The following is a 22,205-nucleotide window of genomic DNA, read 5'->3' as shown; positions in this document are numbered from 1 at the left end:
GAAGCGCTAAATAACAGTCTAACGACTAGTTATTGAGAAGAGAATGAATTTGTCGACTATGTGAATGTTACACACACAAAAGTGGAAGAGTAACGATCACATTTTTTCTATTGCATGCAAAACTTTTTAGGCCTGGGAATGCTTTTTCTAGCTCGTCACGAATTCTGATTGGGTTAAAAATACATTCCAAACCTCACGTGGCGCAATCAGCTTAGCTACCTGATTACGTTACAAGCCTTTAGGCTGAGGAAATAGTCTAGTGCACGAAATTCTGCATTCAGACCACCATTTGAGTCACAGCACACTTCTCAAGGTGTTAAGTTGACTCCCTTTTGTCGGGTTTAGCGTAAGGCACATGGTGCTAAAACTGCTAGCCTTTTGTGTAAAACACACGTGTTAAGATCCGCCATCTTTGGAGGCGTATCCTTAACTCAACTGGGATTCAGGTAACCACCCCTTGAAACCAGTCGACCAATAAACTAATTTGAGGGGCGGGCCCAACGGCCAGACTTCCAAGTCGCTCCTCATTTGGCTGTGGCCCCCAAGAGGATCACATCTCACCACGTGACCCCCCACTGAGAGCCCAGTCTCTGCCAAATTGTAGCACTGAACAACTAGTTATACAGTTCGCTTAAATTGTTGGAATTAGATGTCCATCTGATTAACACTTATAGTCTACTGTTTGCTTAATATTCATATTGCTACACGGCCAGCTGCCAAACTACAGCTAGTATAGTTGATTCCTGCTTTCTAGCAACTCACGTGTGAAGAGGGACACACCGCAGCCCCCTCCCCCCGTGAGCCCACTGTCTGCCTTCTTCAACATCGCATTCAAAGCACTTTATAATTTAAATAATCAAGTTACCGTGATTTGAAACTAATCGAGGGATTTAAATTACTACTGTACCGTCCTAATCTATGATTCTTACTGGATTTAAGACAATTTAACATCACGTGTCTTCGCCACTCTTAAACGTTACATTATAATATTTTTCCTACTCCTGTTTCACCAAGTGTTTACACTGAGTTTAGGGTTAATATTTTTGTACGTTTTGCACTTTTTAATCTTCATTAATTCCGTCGTGTTTAATGAATTAACACCGTTTTACAGTAAGTAGTAGTCGCGATATAAACCTATGGGAATTAAAACGTTTCCGTGGTTTCCGCTCCTTGATTTATTTAAATTATAATTATTAGTGTCTTCTTGATAATTCGGCGTCAGTGCCGCGCATAACAACACGCGCGATTATCCGTAAGGAGTGAATTTAACGTGTTTGACAGATTGACAGCTGGTGACATACGCACGCGCAACTTCCGGTGACGTGCCACTCATTGACAAAGTTTACGTTAGCGGCGTCTTGCTAACAACTTTGCTTGCCAAGTGCTACGATTTTAAAACTTGTGCAAGGTATTTAAACACTCGTTTTAAGACACATTCTGTGTCACTTACGAGCGACGGAGTTGTTTTGTCTATGCGGTAAAGTCATAAAACTTTATTGATCGAACAAAAGTACGACTCTATACTACACACAGGAGCCTCGTTGCGTTTTAAACGCCGACGGCGTCCTCCTGTGGCTATTCACGGTACCGCAGCCGAGGAACTTTTGCCAACAAAATTAAAACGCTTGATAACTTTAATTATTGACTAACCAAAGAGTTTGTTTAAATAATTAACCACCGTTTTCAAGTACTTAATTTTGTTTTAATTAAAAGCAACACTCAACTAGTAGTGTATAGCTTTTCTCGTTGTAGTAAAAGTGTTTACCCAATTTTTAGGCACTTTTGGAAACCTCTATTGAATTAAATGTAATTTTAATTTAATGTGACTGTCCTTAGTAGACTTTTGTTTCCTAAAACCTGTAACCTCAAACGTATGCTGTGGTTAATAGTAATTTAACAGACTAAATTGCTTAACACAATACTTTGTTGAGGGTCCTCAATTATTTAATGCATTGCCATTTAAAATAATTGGTAACATATTTGGATACCATCCTTTAATCTGTGCCTTAAGAATTTTGGTAAAACATTTTGAATCAACTAATTGGGCCCAAAAAGCCAATCTTTAAGCATTAAGCATTTCCAGCATTGTCTAATTGGCTAACAATTAGTCCTTCCAAATTGAGTAAAGTAAGCTTACGCATATCTTTGATATCATAACGCTACTTTTAACAATGGATGCTTTGGAAAATGCCCTTGCGACCGTGACTAACAATCTCATTCCAGGCTATGCCGACGCGACAGCCAGCGCTAGCGCAGAGATTCTTGACACCAACATTGCGCAACTCGTTTGCGACACTCAACAAGGGTCGTTAACCCACGAAGATATGGCACAAATCCTCAGCCGACTAATGGTGAATTTAGTGGCTAGGTGGAAATTGAGTGACCATGAACTCGAACAAGTGAAAAGCGTTCTGACAGCAGAACAGCAAATTCACGCCCAAGTTAGCAGCAAGCTAACAGAGTTGGAAGCATGGTTGCATGAATCTGACCGCGTGGACTTGGGAAACCAAGTTACAAAATTGACACAGGAACTCAAAGTGAGTACACAAACTGCCCGCACGCATGAACAAAATTGGCATAATGCCACATCTGAAATTCGTGAGCTAAAAGAATGCATTGTAGAACTATCAAATCAGCCCACTGAAGCCCATTGGATTGATCTCCAAACTGAGCATGAATTTGACAAGTACTTGCTAGCTCTCGCGAATGATGAAATTGCGGAATTAACTCAAAAGATTAGACTTTTGAAAAATGAACGCACTGAAGGAAAAAGGCAGACGTTTCGCTTGAAATCTCAGTTGATGGCAATGGAAGAAAAACTCCGGCGATTGCAGCATCCATCCTTCAACACTGGCCGGGATGACGAGTCATCCCAGGCTGAATCGAAATTGCAACAAGTCCCACAAGGTAACACCAGGTGTCCATTGACACCGTCCCAAACCACTGCTTTGGAGGTCCCCGTTCAGGACCTGTCTCAGGTGAATTCTCCTTTGCATTTTGATCCACTTGTGGTGCACGCACCTGTTCCTTTTTCAGACGCTGCCACGTTGTCTGATGTGCTGCAGACTTCCTCTGCAAATCTTGGACCTGTTTCTCAGCCACCTGTGCCACTTCCGGTTCCCACTCGCTCCATGGCAAGCACTTCTCCAATTGCCGCTCAACACACACGGGGGCCCCCTCCCTCTGCAGTGTCACTGAGAGGAGCAAGCTCACCTGTCTCTGTGCTTCCACCAAGAAGCACACTTCTTGTTTCGGCACCCCCGCTAGGCGCCACGCCTTCTTGTGCGTCTCCAGTTGCTGCCAACCTTACTTCTCCTGCTCAACAAGCAGATGCTTCTTCACCTCATCATGTGGCGCAACCAGGCATGTCTACAAAAGAGTTAGACACGATTGCCAAGCACATTCAGAAATTTCAGCCAAAACAAGATTGCTCTGATAACACTTCTGTGTACCTCAAAGACCTTGATTTTCATTTGAGGAGATTCCCACAGGCAACAACGGAAGACAAGATTTACCTCATGAAATTGACGTCCACTCGAGAAGTAAGTGATTGGATCGACCGCCAGCCGATCCACATCTTGAATGATTATCGAGCACTGTGTCACGCATTGTCTCGTGAATTTGATGGCCCAGTATCAGCAATGAGCTTTCTTGCTGCCTGGTCAGTAAAACAAGGCCGAAAGGAATCACCCAGCCTGTATTATAGTCGCCTGCGCAAGGCATACTTTGGGCATCGTAACGAACCCAACATGGAAGAACAGGTAGAATTCAAAACACTATTTTTGAACAACCTCCACCCAAACACAAGCCGCCTCTTGGGTGTGACAACTTGTCCTCGCACGCTAAGTAGCCTAGAGCTACGTGAACTTGCATCCAAGGCCTTTGTGTTTTTACGCGAAAACGCTGCTAAATCAGTGGAATCCTCTGTTTACCATGTTGCAGGTGGTTCAGACGAGGTCGAACGACAGTCCGAATCACAGCAAAGCGACGATGACATCGCCGCTTCCCCATCAAATCCTGCACAACGGCCTCAAAATGGTTCTCATCAGCGGCACCAGTACGGCCGCAGTGCACCTGCGCGGTTGAGTCATAGCTCCAGCCGTGGTTGTGAACGGGAGAAACCCTTTGCGAAAACAAAACCTCGCAAAAAGAAACCTCCCCGCACAAATAGTCCTCAGGAGCCCCCATCCACGTCAGGTGACTCCTCAATTGACAGCAGCATCTGGACAAAAGTTCTTGATGGGCTGCGCAAATTGTCCAACGACAGTCAGCCGACAGCCATCAATGAGCCAGAGGTGTCGGACAACACCGTTCTTTCAGTCCAACTGGATCCAGCACCTTCTTTGCCTTCTGCCAGTGCACCTGTTACCGAGTCGAATCAACCATTCAAACAGCTCTTAGGTAACCTCAAGATTAAAGGTGCATCACGTAAGTTCTATTTGAGGACGACACTTGAACAAACATTAGACTATGACGCTTTGGTTGATCCTGGCGCTGACATTACAGTAATGTCCAACACGCTCTTCAACCAACTTCAAGCCATGCTGAAGAACAGTGGCCGGACGCTCCGCGTCAACCACTGCTCATTGGAGATCGGTGCATTTGCACTGACTAACACCCATCTGGACTCCATGGCAACGTTACACTGGACGATTGGACCACACAAATTGGTCCACCCTGTGTACGTGTCTGCTGTGGAATCAGTCCCGCTCCTCATTGGTCAAGATCTGCTGGGCCGCTTCAAGCCCCTGATAGATTACGACCGACGCAAAATCTGGTCACAGGTGCGGCAGCCTCTGCCTGCAGCACCGCTGACCAAAACTGCCAATTGTTATGCGGTAAGCCTAACAGAGACTTTTTGTGAACCTGTTCTGAGTGTACAAAACTCACACCAGGACTCTCACCCAACTCAAGGGGGGACCATGCCTGTTGTCCCCGAGATGCCCTCAAGAGGTCACCTTCGCAACACCAGCTCTCCCCTCGGCCAAGTTGAACGTCCCACTCAGGGTGTGCAACTCTGCCACCTTACGGAACGCGACTTGGATTGCACCTCTGAGCTACGTATGACACAAATTGAGGCCGTTGTCCTCACTTTTGAAGCAAACCATTCAGCTTCACCGCGGACTTTGAACTTGAAATCGCACTTGAAATTGTCATCTAACAACCCAAACAACACAGTGGTTGTTCTTTGCAATCTGCTTGGCGCATTGTGCCTATTTCTGAGCAATTTGTTACCCACCCTGCCCACCCTTGCAATGCAGATGGTGCGCACCACTGCCCTGCCATTCACTGCCCCCGCTTTCGCGCCTGCAGTACTTCGTTTGGGCCACACGTTGTCAGCCTTTGTGCTCAACAACACTTATCTGATTTCAATGAACTTGCAGTCCATTGTTCTTCTCTTGCTTTTGCTCATTGTGTGGCTCACCGCCGCCGCGTGCCTTCCTCGTTCGCCTGTCGACGGCTCACCTGTTCATGCCAAGACACTCGCTTTTGGGGGTCACCTTTTGCTTCCTGTCATGGGCTTTCTTCTTGCTCCTCCGTGGACCGCACATCTCTGCCGTTCGTGGCTCCACGTAGCCGAAGGGGGGGTCATGACATCATACGCCCATGACATGACACATAGCTGTCAAAGGGAGGTCATCACAACAGGACTGGACCAGCCAATCAGGTCCAACCTCCATGACCTCACTTCCTTGGTTACAATTGAGGGACGAACCTCGCCCACCTTTGTTGACCACCATCAGCAGGTACAAGATACACCTGTGATTCTTCCTGTGGTTCATCCAAGATGACTTGGAGCTTTTAGCTCCCACCCATCAGGCACCTATGGGTGCATTTGCCTTTCCAACTGATGCAGGACCCAAACGGTCCCTTCCCAAACAGTGGTTTCAGACACCCTGGCGCCTAATGGCTAACACATTTTTGCTGCTGTTGTGTATGAATGCGCTAACGACATATTTAAAGTGGCTAGGGCCAAACCTAACCGCCATAACGCCATTGAATAGCCAATTAAATTTGTGCTTCACCCATTCGCACACCTGCACTCATACGTATGACACCATGTGCATAAACAAACTTCCTAGAAAGTGTACAGTGACTCAAATGATCTTCAGCAGACTCCCCAAACGACTAAAGCGATTGGTAAGAAATGTGCTTTTAGCTACTGCTTTTATTAGCTTCTTATTTAAAATAAGAACCTTAACTGTTAACGCTGTTAGTCCAAACACCGTTAACTTTAAAATGGCAAAACACGCGAGTCACGACCGAGATTCCTTTTGCCTAACAACGCGTAGCAAACAAATTACCAATCTACCGTCTCCCGACAAAACAACCAAAAGGACTACGCTGGTCCTCAATCTGCCTAGCATCACGCTAAGCTGAACCAAACTAACCACGAGACAGTTTGTTTCTTCTCGGTGTCCCAACCAGAGCACGCTCACACGCAAGGTGTGACCGCGCTGAGACTTGACATGCTGCACTAATCTGTTTGATACATCAACAGCTCAGTTGTGAGAACGTCTTCTCGGCCTGCATGCTCCCTTAATACAGCTTTCTTTTGCCCTAGGAAGATCCAAAGTCATAGTAAGAACCGAAAGTGCCCCCTTTCAGTCACATTGACATGACATTCCTACACAGGCCTTTAGACAACTATTGGACTTCTATTTTTCACTCTCGTGTTCTTCTCCTGTTGCGTCTGTTACTTTCCCCTTCCACTCTATACACGACACGTTGTGTAGACCTAGAGGGAAAGATAACATCATAGCCAACTGCCGAGTCTAGCTTTAGCAAAGGGAGGGGAGGGGTGGGTTTGCACCAACTTTGTACTCTGGTAACTGCATTGTTGTGCTTCACCTGTCCACCTGCCGATGCCACGTCTAGAAGTGCCGACCGAAACGTTCTGTCGAAGAACGTTTCCATCGCCAAAGGGAGGATCTGTAACGATTATCGGCCGGTTGTAACTTTTTGCAACCTCAGTTCCAAAGGAATTGAGCTCCTGTGGCCTGAACATGCCACTGTGGGGGGTGGGGAGGACAAGAACATCCCCCACAAACGCTCTGATTGACACGCGCACGCGCACACACACACAAATCAGAACAGTAAAAGCCTTCTTAGAAACTTGACTTTCTTATTTTGCAACAGAACAATGAATTATGAAATGTTATGTTTGCCATTTGTGAAATGTTGACTCCATGAAATGTCATGAAAATGTTCCATTGCAGTGGCAGATTCTCCACTAAACTTTCATGTGTATGCACGTTTTAACAGTGTAAGCTAGGTAACATTTTATTTGAGGTATTCAATTGTACGTGTTGCATTGGTTGAATTCTGACCTTAGAATCTTAACACACATGGGATCCAGATTCAATCTGATTAGTCAACCAAAAACCTCCCCCAGCTGGTAACTTTCCACTGTGGTCTCAACCGGCCCCCCCCTGGTGTGGAGGCCGCCGCCTTCCCAATTTAAAAGCACACTCCCTGCGTGCTGCTCTCTCTCTTCCGCCTCTTCTCCGCTGCTCTTTGGCTCCCGCTTCTTCGCTGCTCCTTGGCTCCTTCCTGGTCTCCATCGGCGCGGCTGCCAGACAAAGGGCTAGCCCAGCTAGCTTAACCTCCAGCACACGGCAACGCACAGAAGCCATCGCGTGTAGCGACAGGCGCAGCGAAACACGCTGCTTTTAGTCCCTGCAAAGGCTCAACGGATGGTGCTTTTCCCAAGCACGCTGAGGCCTTCACCAAGAGGGCCTCTCCCAGCCAGCAGGTTGACCCCGTGACGCTCAGTTGGCCAGCCGGACGACCTGTCTCTCCCTCTCCTGAACTGAACCTTCTCCATTCTATCTTCAAACGGGCTTGGCGAGTCTCCATCCAGGGTCCTGCTTCTCAGACCAACCCCATCTGTAAGTGCAACTTTGCAGGCCTTCGCCCTAGTACAAATTGGTGCAAACTAGGTTGATTGTGGGTCCCATGTTGGTTTGATTTAAGAAATCCATCACCTTGGTTAAGACCGTTTCTCTTTTCTTCTTTTCTTCTCCTTTGATTATTTTTATTATTTTAGTTCTCGTTTCATTTCCTATCATAGTAGTTAGTTTTGCTTCTTGAAATTCTAAGTAGATTATCCCACCTAGGTTAGAGAATAAACGTGCACAAAACTCAACCCCTGGTTTACTGTGTGTGTGTTTCATCAATTTATAGTGACCTCTAAGCTGAACAAAGAACTCACAAAATTGTAGTAAGGGCACAACCTTCATTTTAATGACTGATTCAACGAGGTTCTCATCTGTTATCCTGATAAAATTATCAAAAAGAGATGTGGTGCTCCGCAGGCAAGCTCAACTTAATTTAAATATTAAGTTTGAGTCTCCTTCAATTAATGAGCCAATTGATTATTAATTTAATAATTAACAATTATTGATTTAATAATTAATTGGACCGATTTCCCTTACATACCAAATGACGAACTTGAAATGAGAGAAGTAAAAATGTGCTTTTATTTCATGTGATAACCACTTACATTAGATACAGCACTTTAAAACAATAACATCTTTGAATACTTTTCAAAGAGGGTGTGTGGAGAGAGTTGAGGGGAGATGGACCCAATGGTGGAAAAGCAAGGCCAAGAGACAAACGGAAATGAGAATAACTTTATTAACTGAGACCAAGTAGAAGACCGGATGGAACGTGAGCGGACTGAACGTGGACAGACTTGGCAGAACGGGGACAGATGTGGCAGGACAGACTTGACAGCACGTGGACAGACTTGGCATGACGTGGCAGGACAGACTTGTCAGGACGTGGACAGACTTGAAGAGGCTCGTGTTGACGTGGAGACGACTTGAGTTGATGTGGAGACACTTGAGTTGACATGTAGACACTTGGCTAGGAGGTGAGAAACTTGACCAGACGTAAAGAAACTTGACCAGACGTTGAGAAACTTGACCAGACGTTGAGAAACTTGACCAGACGTTGAGAAACGTAACCAGACGTTGACACTACACAGCGTAGCACACCTCAACTGGACAAGACGAAACAAGACAAAACAATGCTCCCACGACACGTGACCAAACACCGCTCACTAAATACAACACTAAGGCGACACTGACAAGACACACCTGGGAAACACAGCAGGCAGAGGGCACTAATTAGCATCATATACGGGGAGGGGCGACACACACAGGTGGACGAGGTTAACTTTGACGAGACTAGGGGAGACAAAACCGGACAACAGACAACATAAACACCCAAAACAACCAAAACCCACCCCCTCCAAACTGAAACATGACAGGTAGGCATACTAAAATGCATGCTCTACAGGGTTTAAGTCTGAAGGTCACCATGATCTTCCACTTCTTGCCCCTTTGTTCTCTGACTTCTGAGTTTGTTTTGCTGCTGCCATGCTCCATCAATGAAAATAAGGACACCGGTTTCCAAAAAGCCCTGAGTATAGCCTCCTGTGCTTTATAAGTTTAGTGTTTGTAATAATTACAAGTTACTGAACAATTTCAAGAACTTTTTAACCGTCGAAAGCACTCGACTTCAAAAGTCCCGCACATCAGGTCATTGGCAGGCCAGTGGAGTTTTTGTATCGACCCTACCGTGTGTTTGGGGACCACCTCCGGGGCGCCCATCAATTGGACGTGCCTAGAAAATCTCCATCTTCGGAGACATTCTAATCAGGGGTCTGAACTCCCTCAGTTAAATCCTTTCGATGCAAAAAAAGGCTCCAAACAGTTTTACTTTCTTTTCTTTGAGCCGAAGCCAAACCCCAGAGAAGATTAACACTTACTTTAGATATTCTGTTTGGGTGACAAAGCATTTTTGGTACAAGTAGTAAGTACTGTATGAAGCTAAACAACGTATGAAAACATGTTTTATTTTTTTTATTTTTTTGTTTATTTTTTTTTTTTTGAAGAGCTCAGAATTGTTCATTCGGTAGTCTTACCGATTCAACGTCTTGTCATCATTGCTCTTTTCTTTTTTTTTTTTTTTTTTTTTTGTGTGCGTGTATGTGTGCGTGCGTTTGCGTGCGTGCGTTTGCGTGCGTGCGTGCGTTTGCGTGTGTGTGTTTGCGTGCGTTTGCGTGCGTGCGTGTGCGTGCGTGCAAATACTTATAAATTTATACTCATTCATTCACCTAAAACCTTATAAATATCCCATTACCCTTCGCCTTAACCAGGTACTTCAGAATCTTGCCAGAGTCGTGAGATTTAAATGGTCAGGAGACCAGAGAAAAGGTCAGAAAAAAAAAGAAATAAAGAGAAAAGAAAGGTAAATCAAAGTGACATCCAGCACCGACCAAACACTTCCTGCCTTCCCCATGATTACAAAATCAAAGTCTTACGCCAACCCCGGAAGCCTCTAAATTCCAGCAAATTTAGCGAGATCTCAAGAGCCCAGAGGAAAAACTAAAGAGAGGAAGGAGGGAAGGATCGATAAGGCAGAGTGAGATCAATAGAAGCCAGTACATCCAATCCATCAAAGTGAAGTCCAGCACCAACAAGACCCCTCCTGCGTGGTTACAAAACCGGAGTCTTATGCCAACCCCAGAAACCTCATACTTCTAATAAATTAAGATCTCAAGTGACCAGAGGAAAAACTAAAGAGAGGAAGGAGGGAAGGATAGATAAAGCAAAGTGAGAACCACAGACACCAGCACCAACTGATTCAAGGGGCTGTGGGAGGGAGAGGGTACTTCTGTTGAGTTTCAGTAGATGCTGGTGCGACGGATCTGGCATGCATAAGGACCACCACCAAAGAAAGAAGCCGTCAACCGCGGTCCAGCAAAGCGAGCACCCCCCCCCCCCCCCCCCCCCCCGGAACCCCCAGGCCGCGGCAGCACCAAGGCCACCCCCAAGCCACCCGAGCGGACACCGGTCGGCGAGCCGACCCAGACACCCGGAACACCCCCGCCCCAGCCCCGGCCCACACCCCCGAGCCCAAGGCCGCAGAACGAGGCCCAGCGGGCCCCCACAGTGCCCCACCGGTCCCCAGCCCCCATCCCCCCACGACCCCCCCGCACCCCACCCAAACCCGCCATCCACCACGACCCAGGCCCCACCACCCCCGACCCCCAAACCCCCGAACACACCCCGACCCCCAGCACCCAACCCCCCACCCACCCATACCTCCACCCCCCCCCGACGGCCGCCACCCCCCCCCCGCGAACCCGGCCCCCCGCGAGAACCCCCCACCACCCCCCGGAAACCGGCACCGGGCAGCAGCGCAGAGAGGGAAGATGTGCCCACCCCACCTCCAGCCGCGCGAGATTTGCACAGCGGCGGGAGGGGGGAAGCAGAGGAGGAAGCACCAGGGGAGAAGGCGGAACACCAGAACACCGAGCCCGGTGGGGAGAGGCCCCGGTCGTCACGCCAGAGTACAAGTGACACCTAACCCTGTTACTGAGTCCGCCAGCTCGCCGACTGGCGAGCTCTACCCTACACCGTGAATGTGGCCCCACCCAGTGTATATACAAGTGTGTGCGTGTGGTGCATTAAAATTGGGAGCAGGTGAGTCGGAGCAGAGGGAAAAAAAAAAATTTCCCCTATTCCGACACACCCGTATCCCCCCCCAAAAAATGAATATGTATATGTGTGGTGCATTAAAAAAGGGAATGGAGGGACAAAGTGGTGGGGCAGGGACACAAATGGGGGGGACCACAGCGCTGCCAGGCACTGCAGTCCATCCCCTCTGATGGCTCCCCGCCCCAACTCACCCCTCCCCTTGGACGTGAGGTGCATTAAAATTGGAGGGGAGTTGAAGGGTGAAGACGGTGTTTCCACCCTTCCCCACCCCACCAAGAAATGTGTTGTGTGCCCTATGTGTATATTTACAAAGTGTATAGTGCAAGCTAGTGAAGTGAGTAAGAGGAGCGACCAGCGGGGCCTCACCCAACCCGGCGGGTGTAGGTGGCACGCCCGCCCCCCAGCACCCCCACCCCCTGCCGCCCCCCACCTCATCCACCCGGCACCACAATGGGCGGACAGCCAGCGCAGCAGGGCTACCGGACAGCCCACCGGCCACCGGAGCCCGCCCGGGGCGCCAGGAGTTATACCGGAGTGGGGCAGGCCCCAAACCCTCGCCCGGCCCCCGGAGCCCGACGCCCGGGCCGGGGAGGGAGCCCCAGGCCCAGGGAGAGGGAGGGGGAGGGGCCGCAGGGCAGACAGGGAAGGGGGGGGGGGGCGGGGGAAGCGGGGAGAAGACGACAAGAAGGCGAAAGGGCGGCTGCAGGGCAGGAGGCGGGGGGGGAGAGGAGGAGGGAGGGCGACAAGGGAAAAGGGACCGGGAGGCAGAGGAGGATGGGCGGGAGGAGGCGAGGAGGGAGAGGCGACGGGGGGGAGGAAGGGGGAGGGGAGAGGGAACCACGGGTCACACCGGAGGCCCACCCACCCCGAACCGCGCCGCCGGGCACGGAGCAGCGGACCGCGCCGGGACGGCACCGCCCCGGGCACCAGTGGAAGCACCCCAACACCGCACCCCACAGGGGGCCCAGGGAGCGGCCAAGACGCAACCGCCACCGAGCAGACAACGGGGGGGGGGGGGGGGGGGGGGGGCAGAACCACCCCCGCCCGACCACAGGGGACGGCGTCAAGAAAATTGACTAATTAGCATGCAGTAACACCAAGTGTTGATGCTTAGTGCCCACTAGAAATAGATCTTAAGGAGTTATTGAGTATAGTGTCGTATAGTGTGGTATGCTCGAGCCCACTAGCAGCAACTAGGTTCCTGACTATATAAAAATAAAAACAATCAGATACAAAATACCAAATACAGGAGCAGCGAAAACAGAAGTTGTAACGATGTGGTGGCTCTCGTTAACAGGCAGAATCTTGGCAGGATTAAGTTGCCAAATTGAGATTAAAATATTCTATGTACATAGACCATATTTGTTTAAATCTTGATACTTGATTTTTATTTAAGGCAGAGATTTTTTCCATTGAGATATAATTTATTAGTAAGTTTAACCAGTGGTCGATATTTAGAGATTGTTTATTTTTCCAATTGACAAGGATTATTTTTTTAGCAATAGTAAGGGCTATAAATATAGATTGAGATTGTTTACATGGTAGCTCAGTTATTGTTAAGTCACCTAGTAAACACAGTCTTGGAGATAAAGGAAGCCTACAGTTTAATATATCAGCGAGCTTTTCCAAGATTTTAGTCCAGAAATGCAGCACTGGAGTACATGACCATAAAGCATGAAGATAAGTATCGGCAGTGTTTTGTGAGCACTGGAGACAAATGTCGGAGTCAGAGAGTCCCATTTTTTTCATCATATATTGTGTAATATATGTTCTATGAAGTATCTTATATTGGATAAGTTGCAAATTTGTCTGTTTGGTCATTTTAAATACATTTTCACAGATTTGGGTCCAAAAGTCTGGTTCCGGAACTATAGACAAGTCTTTTTCCCATTTTAAAGTCGGTAAATACGTTTTATTTGTGTATAAAAATAACTTATATATTTTTGATATTTTCTTTATTGTTGTTGGAGAAAGCTTTATAATATCTTTAGCTAAGACAGGCAGTTGGAGCGTATCCTGAAGTGTTGGGATTTGTTTCTTAACCATATTTTTAACTTGCAGATAATGTAAGAAATTTCCCTTTTTTATTTCATATTTCTGGACCAAGTTTGTATACGATATAAACTTATTATCTGAGAAAAGATGATGAAGGTGTGTAATTCCTTTCTGCTCCCATAGGCTTAAATGGAACGACTGATTATTAAGTTGAAAGTCGGGGTTATGCCAAATGGGAGAGAGCCCACAGGGCGCCAATTGGGAGTTTGTAATTTCTAATGCCTTCCACCAGGCAGTCAGGGTGGCGGCTATCATTGGGTTTTTAAAACAATTATGTCGTCTTATTGATTTTGTAATAAAGAGTAAATCTGACAGTCTAAGATTATTACAATCCTTCTGCTCCAATTCCAACCAACAGTTAGTATCTCTGTTGGGTTGTGTCCATAGCACAAGATATTGTAGTTGATTAGCTAGATAATAGTACATAAAGTTTGGTGCCTCTAAACCTCCTTTAGATTTACTTTCCTGAAGAGTAGATAGACTAATTTTGGCTTTTTTTTTATTCCAATAGAATTTTATGATAGCAGAGTCCAGCGATTGGAGCCAGTTAGACGTAGGTTTAAATGGAATCATTGAAAATAAATAATTAATCTTTGGTAAAACTTTCATTTTTATAGTAGCTATCCGTCCTATTAAAGAGATCGGAAGATTATTCCAGCGCTCCAGGTCACTACGGATACTATCCAATAATGGTGAAAAATTTAAAGAAGTTAATTCAGTTAACTTAGGTGAAATTTTAACACCTAAGTATTTTAAATTACCTGTAGGAAAGGAGTAGTGTGGATCCTGACTTGTAGGATTCCATGAATTTTCTGTAATAGGTAATAATGTTGATTTTGTCCAGTTAATAGAGTAATCTGATAAGTGAGAGAATTTAGTTATTAATTTAAATGCTTCCCCTAGCGAGATAGCAGGTTCTTCTAAATAGAGTAATATATCATCGGCATATAGATTAATTTTATGTTCTATTGTCCCGGAGTGGATTCCTTGGATCCGTCTATCCTGACGTATAGCTAATGCAAGCGGCTCAATAAATATAGCAAATAATAAAGGAGAAATTGGGCACCCTTGTCTTGTTCCCCTTTGTAAAGTAAAACTCTGTGATGTAATCCCATTAGTAGTAACTGTAGCTTTAGGAGAATCATATAATATTGAGACCCATTGAATGAATGACTCCCCGAAGCCGAATTTATTTAAGACAGCAAAGAGGAAGGACCAGTTAACTTTATCAAATGCTTTTTCTGCATCCAGCGAAATAACAACTGCCTTTTTATCATACCGCTGTGACATACTAATCAAGTTAAAGAGTCTCCTAATATTATTAGTAGAATGACGACCTTTAATAAAACCTGTTTGATCACTATGAATAATTGTCGAGATTACCGTCTCTAATCGAGATGCCAAGGCCTTAGCGATAATTTTAATATCGGTATTAATTAGTGATATCGGTCGGTAACTTGACGGGAGGGTAGGGTCTTTTTCTGGCTTTAATAAAAGTTTAATTGCTGCTATATTCATATCTTGACGTATATCACCTTTACTTTTAATTTCAGTTACTACTCTTAGAAATAATGGAGCAAACATTAACCAGAAATGTTTAAAAAATATAGCCGGAAAGCCGTCTGGACCAGGTGCTCTGCCATTAGGCATACTGTCTAAAGCACGATACAACTCATCTATAGTAAGCGGGGTATCGAGAATATCTTTATGTTCAATAGATAACTGAGGTATATTTAAGCTGTTTAGGAATTCCTCAATATATTCAGGGTTAGGTCTATTAATTTCTGTGTATAGATTTCGATAATAGTTATAAAAAATATGGTTAATTTCTTCTGGTGATTGTGTGCATTCACCATTTATATCTTTAATAGCCGTTATAAGAGATTTTTCCCGATTCCGTTGAAGTTGATTTGCCAGGAATTTACCTGATTTATTATTATGTTCAAAATTATTATATCTCAACTGTTGTATATATATATATATATATATACGTATGAAAACATGTTAATAACAAATATCTCACCAGAACTGTCCATCAAATCAGGTACATCCACTTACAAACATAACTCGTGAATATTTGACATAGAAGTTTGACATCAAAATATCAAAACATGAAACAAAAGCAATGGCTGTGAAAACAAAGATCCATTTCAGCTTGAAAACATATTTTTTTAATGTAATGAAATAGACTGCTGTAAATTAGCATCCCAGGCTTCCAAATTCAATGGATCATCATAACCCGACTGTAATGGTCGTTTTGACATTTCAGTCTCATCCTTCCGCGTGACTCATGCTTTCCAAGTCATGTGACAGACACACAACAGCGATAGAAGATGCTTAAATCTGCCATTTATATTTCACATCATATTATCGTTTTGGCCTTTTTTTTCTTTTCTTTTTTCTCCCACGGAGAAAACGGCGCCATCTGTGTACCCAGTGCATTTCCTCTCTCACGTCAGCCCATTTGGAAGACTTCCATCTGGGGGTCGACAGCTATCGGGAAAAATCAAATTTCTTGTTCATGCCTGAGAGGAAAAGGCCACGATCATCCGCGGCGGGTCAATGCGAGCTGCAGTTCCAGTTAAACACGACTGCTCCGACCTGCCCAGCGATTAGAAGGACTTCTAAGAAACGTCTATTAAATCCAGACAGCCCCCGGTGGGTGATAGATAGCTCGCACACAGCTCTGACATCATCTGAGATGGAAACATTATGTTTGGGGGCTGTTTTTCTGCAGAGGGTAACGGGCGCCTTCACCACATTGATCGGACAATGAGCAGAACCATGTACCGTGAAATATTGGATCAAAACTTCCGTTCCTCAGCACATTGGAGATGATTCATGATATTGTCTTTTAACATGATGATGACCCAAAACAAAGCCAATGTGACATAAGACGTATATTAAAGTCTTGGAGCAGCAGTCAGTGTCCAAACCCCAATCCAAGGCAAAAGCCGAAGTGAGAGTTGAAACTTGGACCAAGTATCAAGCCCTGCTGATATTGACTGATATCCTGTGTCTGTTACCATTTAAAAAAATATATACATATATATAATGGGTGAGTACCGATACATTTAAAATGAAGGAAGATGTTAGATTGGGATATACGACATACAGTAGATAAATTATCTGTCATTGTTTTTGGGGGAAATTTTATGTACTACTGGAATTGGTATTCGGTATGACTACTTAAGGGTTGAGTCTTTATTTATTGATTTTGTTCCTTTGGTTTTATTGAATCTTCCTGCATATACTTTTGACACTACACAATATTATTAGTGGCCCTATTAAACTATTTTAACTAATTAATCGTACAATTTTCTGTTATTAATCGTGATTAATTAACTAGTTAATTAGTTAAATGAGTTAAAAACAAATAAATAAAATAAATAAATAAATAAATAACACTTTCATGAATTTAAATTGTTCTCCAGAGTTAACGTTTTAATTTTGACAGCACTAAATATTATATGTTAATATTTTAGTCATTTATGCACTTTTTTTTTTTTTTTTTTTTTTTTAATCCATGTGTTTTTTTTATTTTTTTGGGGGGGTAAAAAACATTTTCATTTATTTTTTTATTATGATTGTACTGTGTGTCAGCTGGAGCGGCTGGATAATTAAATTTGCCATTGGGATTAAGTACATATCTATCTATAAGCAAACATGAACACCTGATGAATATTTATAAAAAAATAAGTGTTTACAAAGGTAATGTTGTTGGGAGATAAGAAGGCAATAAAAATAACATATCTCCAATTATTTGCCAGATTCACTTAATACAAATAAAGGCCTCTCTCGCTCTCTTTTAAGTGCCTCCATTCCCCCATCAGAAAAAAAGATAACTGTAACTGTTATCTCGGTTAATAGATGCTATCACACAAAGACATTATAGTGAACTGCTGAGACTTAATGTGGGCTGTAAACAAGTTCCCTGCAGAGCATTAAAAATTCTAAGTTGTCAGGCGATTCTGCAATTAATCCTCCTGTAGACCTGTGATGGCTCCAACACTTTTGTGGTACCATCAAGTCTGCCCTTGGTTTGTGTGACTCATTACTCTGTAATATATATATTTTTTGTTCTAAACTTCAGTTTCAGCTTGACATAAATTATAATATCCTCTTAACATTGTTTAATATCAGTGAAGAATCACAAGGTTAGGTAAATACGTTCACCCGTCGAAAAAATAAGTTAGTTTAATGTAATTATGAACTGATTAAATTGATCCCTGTATGATATGTATATGTACTTACAATGCCCTTGTAGATTATTTGTTTTATAAGGAATAGTACATGAAAAATGAGGATTATAATAGAAGGGTATAAAAAGTGATTGAGGTGTGTTTTACTCACGCTGTCCCGCTGGGTGTCATCCACGGACAGGTCATTTTTTTGCATGGTGTGCACAAGCTCCAAAAACAAGGCAGGGCTCACTCAACCAGGAAGGGTGCTGGTGAGGAAAAAGAAGAACAAAAAAAAAACAACCTTGACAAGATGTTCGAATAGCATTTGTGCATTAAGATTTTTTTTTTTTGGTTGATCTCATAAGAGCACCATGATGCTCTGATCTCCTTGACAACCATGTGTGTGTATAATACATGTGTGTGTATGTGAGCGTGAGTAGAGGGGTCATACAGGGATCCACTGGCCTATTAGAATGCATTAGGCTGTAAAAGGTAAAGGTCAGTGAATTAAAAGCCAGAGTTACACAACCCTGTTCTGTTTACCTGGCCTAATAACCCCCAATCTGACACCTGCCTTTTTATTGTCTTTTTCTGACAGGACTGAACTGAATGTCCCGCACCGAGTGGAACGCAAGAAAAATCCGAATATCTGAAAGTGGAAATACAGATGTAATTGCACCTTGACTTGATCGAAGTCAAGATAATAAACAAGTTAGCAGGCAACTTTGCCCTCTCTGAAAAGTTGGATACATGTATGCATTCCCGAATAATACCTTTACCCAACAACGAGGAAATAATAGCAGCCTCCTCCTCACTTGCCATTTGCAACATGAGCCATACGCGAGGGAACTCCCGCTTAACCAATGTCAGCAGCATTGTGACGTGCTACCGATGAGCAAAACCTTCGCCAGTAAATAGATGCAGACTGACAGCCCGGCGAGGTAATTACTGGAGACTTGAGATAGGATGGAAACAAAGTGGAGGAGAAAGTTAGCACATAAGCTATATAATTCATTTAAAATGTATGTACATTATAGGATAATGGGTTGTTGTGTTGTGACAGACTAAAAAGAACTGTGTCTTAGGAAGTATTTGAAAATGATCATGTCAAATTATTCCAGGAAAAAAAAGTTGCTATGTTACAAGAAAAAAAGTCAGAACACTACAGGAATAAAGTCAATATCCAAAGGGGGAAAAAAAATATTTCTATATATATTAAGAGAATAAATTTGGCTTTAGTGGAGTTTGGGTCATATTGTAATAAACTCACAGAGAATAATGCCAAAAAAATTATAAAGAAGAGAGAAAAATTATAAGATATATCTAAATGTCATTGGAAAGAATGGTAGATGCAAATGTCATAATTTTCTGAGAAAATGTTTGAGAACAATGTATTTTGGGGGGAAAACAAATTTGCATGAGAATGAAGTTTTAGGGTTTTTTTGTAGTAAAAAAATGAAATGACAATGTTTACAATGCTCAGTTTTGGTTCACAATAATAATAATAATAATAATAATAATAATAATAATAATAATAAAGAAAAAACCAATTTTACAATGTTTAAAGGGATACTTGACTCACTGAACAATTTTCAGGAGTGAAAAGTTAATATTTTGCCCAGAATGAATTTGTTAACTTCATTATTTTTCATGTACAATTAACACCATATAAAAAAAAGTAATTTTTCTACTTGCTGTCGACTGATGATGACATCACCTGTGCTGAGGAAGTAGGTCGCGACCAATCATGGCTCACCTGTCTTCTGGGTTTGGTCAGTAAACTGAGCCATGATTGGTCGTGACCTACTTCCTCAGCACAGGTGATGTCATCATCAGTCGACGGCAAGTAGAAAAATTACTTTTTAAAGGTATTAATTGTACATAAAAAATAATGAAGTTACCACATCAATTATAGACAAAATATTAACTTTTTACTGTTTTTTTTTTTTTTTTTACTGTTATAAGTTTTTTATGCTTTGCAACTGCTCTGACTCATACCGATATCTATTTTGAATATTTTAGTATATAAACTAACCCAAATACTGCTCAAGAATCCAGTTCCTCTGAGTTTGTCAAGACTTGCGTTACAAAACGGGAGTTAATTCATACATTTCAGTCAAGGCCGCACTTCCTTGGAGCCTTCAGCGCAGCGTGTCAATGCCAAGAGATGCTAATGAACATCCTCTCCTGAAAGCGCTGACATTTTGCATCTGTCGGGAACGCCGGCAAACCGCGCTTGCATAATAAGTCACTCACAAAAATAACTTTGCGGCTCAGCTATTTCTCTCTCTCAATCCAAGGTGGGCTTAAATCCTTTAGAAAATGACATGATGGATTCAGGTTCAAAAAGCCACTGTTGCGATCGAGACGCGTTTTGACATACAAAATCTCTCAATGAGCAGAGTCTGCTCTTGCATCAATTTGTATTTAGTTATACCATAAACAATAAAATAGTCGTTTGTCACAAAGTTCTTAACCTATGATCCAGTCCGGTTTCCTGCACTTGGGTCCTCAACCACGCAAAACCATAACAAACCGCTAAAGGCTGCGCAAATTATTGCAGAAACTGTGCGACAGTGAACGCATCAGTCAGAACAAGACAGTAGAACGAGGGTCTTCTCGTATTTACTTCTCGACATGTGGCTGTCACTGACAGCCTGTCAGCCACTACAAGTGCCATGTCTGTTTTTTTTTCAGCCGTTTTTATTTTCTGTTTCAGTGCGTGGTGGGCTGGCCTTGGCATCACCTTTTTCAGAACAGCTGCAGCAGTGGCTAGTGTCAGACTATTAAATTGCTTACCTCAATGTGCTCAGAAGCATTTGACTCATCTGTTTCATATTTTTACACATTTACCGTTTTCACATTTTGAATTTTTGTTTGTGTATTTTTTTTTTAACTTAGCGTCTGTTATTTTACACACTTAAATTTACAACTTTTTTTTTTTTTTACCAACGCTTTTAGCTTCTATTGAGTAGTTTTCTATCAATGTGCCTACCTTTTGTTGTGTTGTTTTAGGTTGGACCTTTTTATGTCCTTATGTTATTGTGTACATCCAATGTTTTTTTAATTCACCATTTTCGTGCTCCTTCATTTAATAAATTTGTTGTACTTTACGCCAATTTCATTCGTGTAGCGACTAAGTGCTGTTCCAGTAAAGTGGAGAATGTGGAGTCGAAGAAATTCAGAGCTAAAATAAGTCTTATTTTTTTTCACTTCAGCGATGACAGATCTGCTCGACCATCGGTGGTTTATGTCACCTATGCGGCATTGAAGTACTACAGCTGACTTGAAGTAGTACCAGGTTGTCATGACTGGGTCATGCCAGGGTTAAGTTTGGGTCATGCAAGGTTTATGTTTGGGTCATGACCATGAGGTAAAGTGTGTTTTTAACTGATGTAACCATCATCTGGTTTCAACTGGAAAAACGCTATGTGATGTCCGGAGCTATGTGATGTCCGGAGCTATGTGATGTCAAGAACCTTTAATCTCTTTACTTGGTCAACAGCCAATCAGATAATTTCACGTCAGTCCTGTTACCCACATGTATAGCCGCAGCAAATCTGATCAATTCACTGTCTATTTAAGCCAAACCGAGACGTGTGTGTTTGTCGGATTATTACCTCTGTTCCTCTGCGCATCTCCACAGCCCAAGGGGGCGTGGCGTCTCATGATTCTTGATGCATTCTCGTTGTTTCTCGTCTAGTCAAGTTTGTTCTACGCCTCTCGATGTTATGCGAATAAAGAGTTAAAATCTTATTTGTGTCTGCGCTTTTGGGATCCAACCTCAGAACGTAACACAGGTACTAGAAATAATACAGCTCTTGCTAAAAAAAAAAAAAAAAAAAAAAAAAGTAAAAAAAAGGGCTGCTGCAGCAAAGCGGAGACTGTGGACTCTAGTACTGCAGCATCCAGGCTAAGTTAGCACGTTCTTTTGTTATTGAAGTCAGGCAGTCAAACTGAGTAAATCTAGGGTTAATAGGTTCAGATTGTCACTTGGCCCCAATGCAAGTGTACTGTAACTGCGAAGAGTAAAAAAAAATAGCTATTCTGCACTAGCACAAACATTTCTCAGCGTAAAAATGCCATCCATTACAAAAAAAAAAAATCAGGGTACAGGAAGTAACTAAACAAAGAGAAACAAACAACAAATGCATAACCTTCTCGTTACCTCTCTGAGAGTGTCAATCAAAAGTGAGCATCGTTATCTCTGCGAAAGGCAGCGCTTCTTTTTGGCTCCCATTCGATTGTAAAGACGTACCGTACCTAATATTGTGACCGGGGAGTTCCAGCTTTAGTGGGGAACTACTCTCATCTGTGTGCTTTTCATGTGCGTGACAGATCAGTGGGAGTGGAGCGTGTGCCCGTGGCGCGACCACAGGGGGTTGATTTCTGTCTGAGCTCAAACTTGTTCCTTTAGTTTTTAGAAGGCTGCACATCCCTCACGGGAAGACTT

This window comes from Festucalex cinctus, chromosome 5, assembly GCF_051991245.1.
Source record: "Festucalex cinctus isolate MCC-2025b chromosome 5, RoL_Fcin_1.0, whole genome shotgun sequence".
Lineage (NCBI taxonomy): Eukaryota > Metazoa > Chordata > Actinopteri > Syngnathiformes > Syngnathidae > Festucalex > Festucalex cinctus.
Note: the sequence above shows the minus strand (reverse complement) of the source record.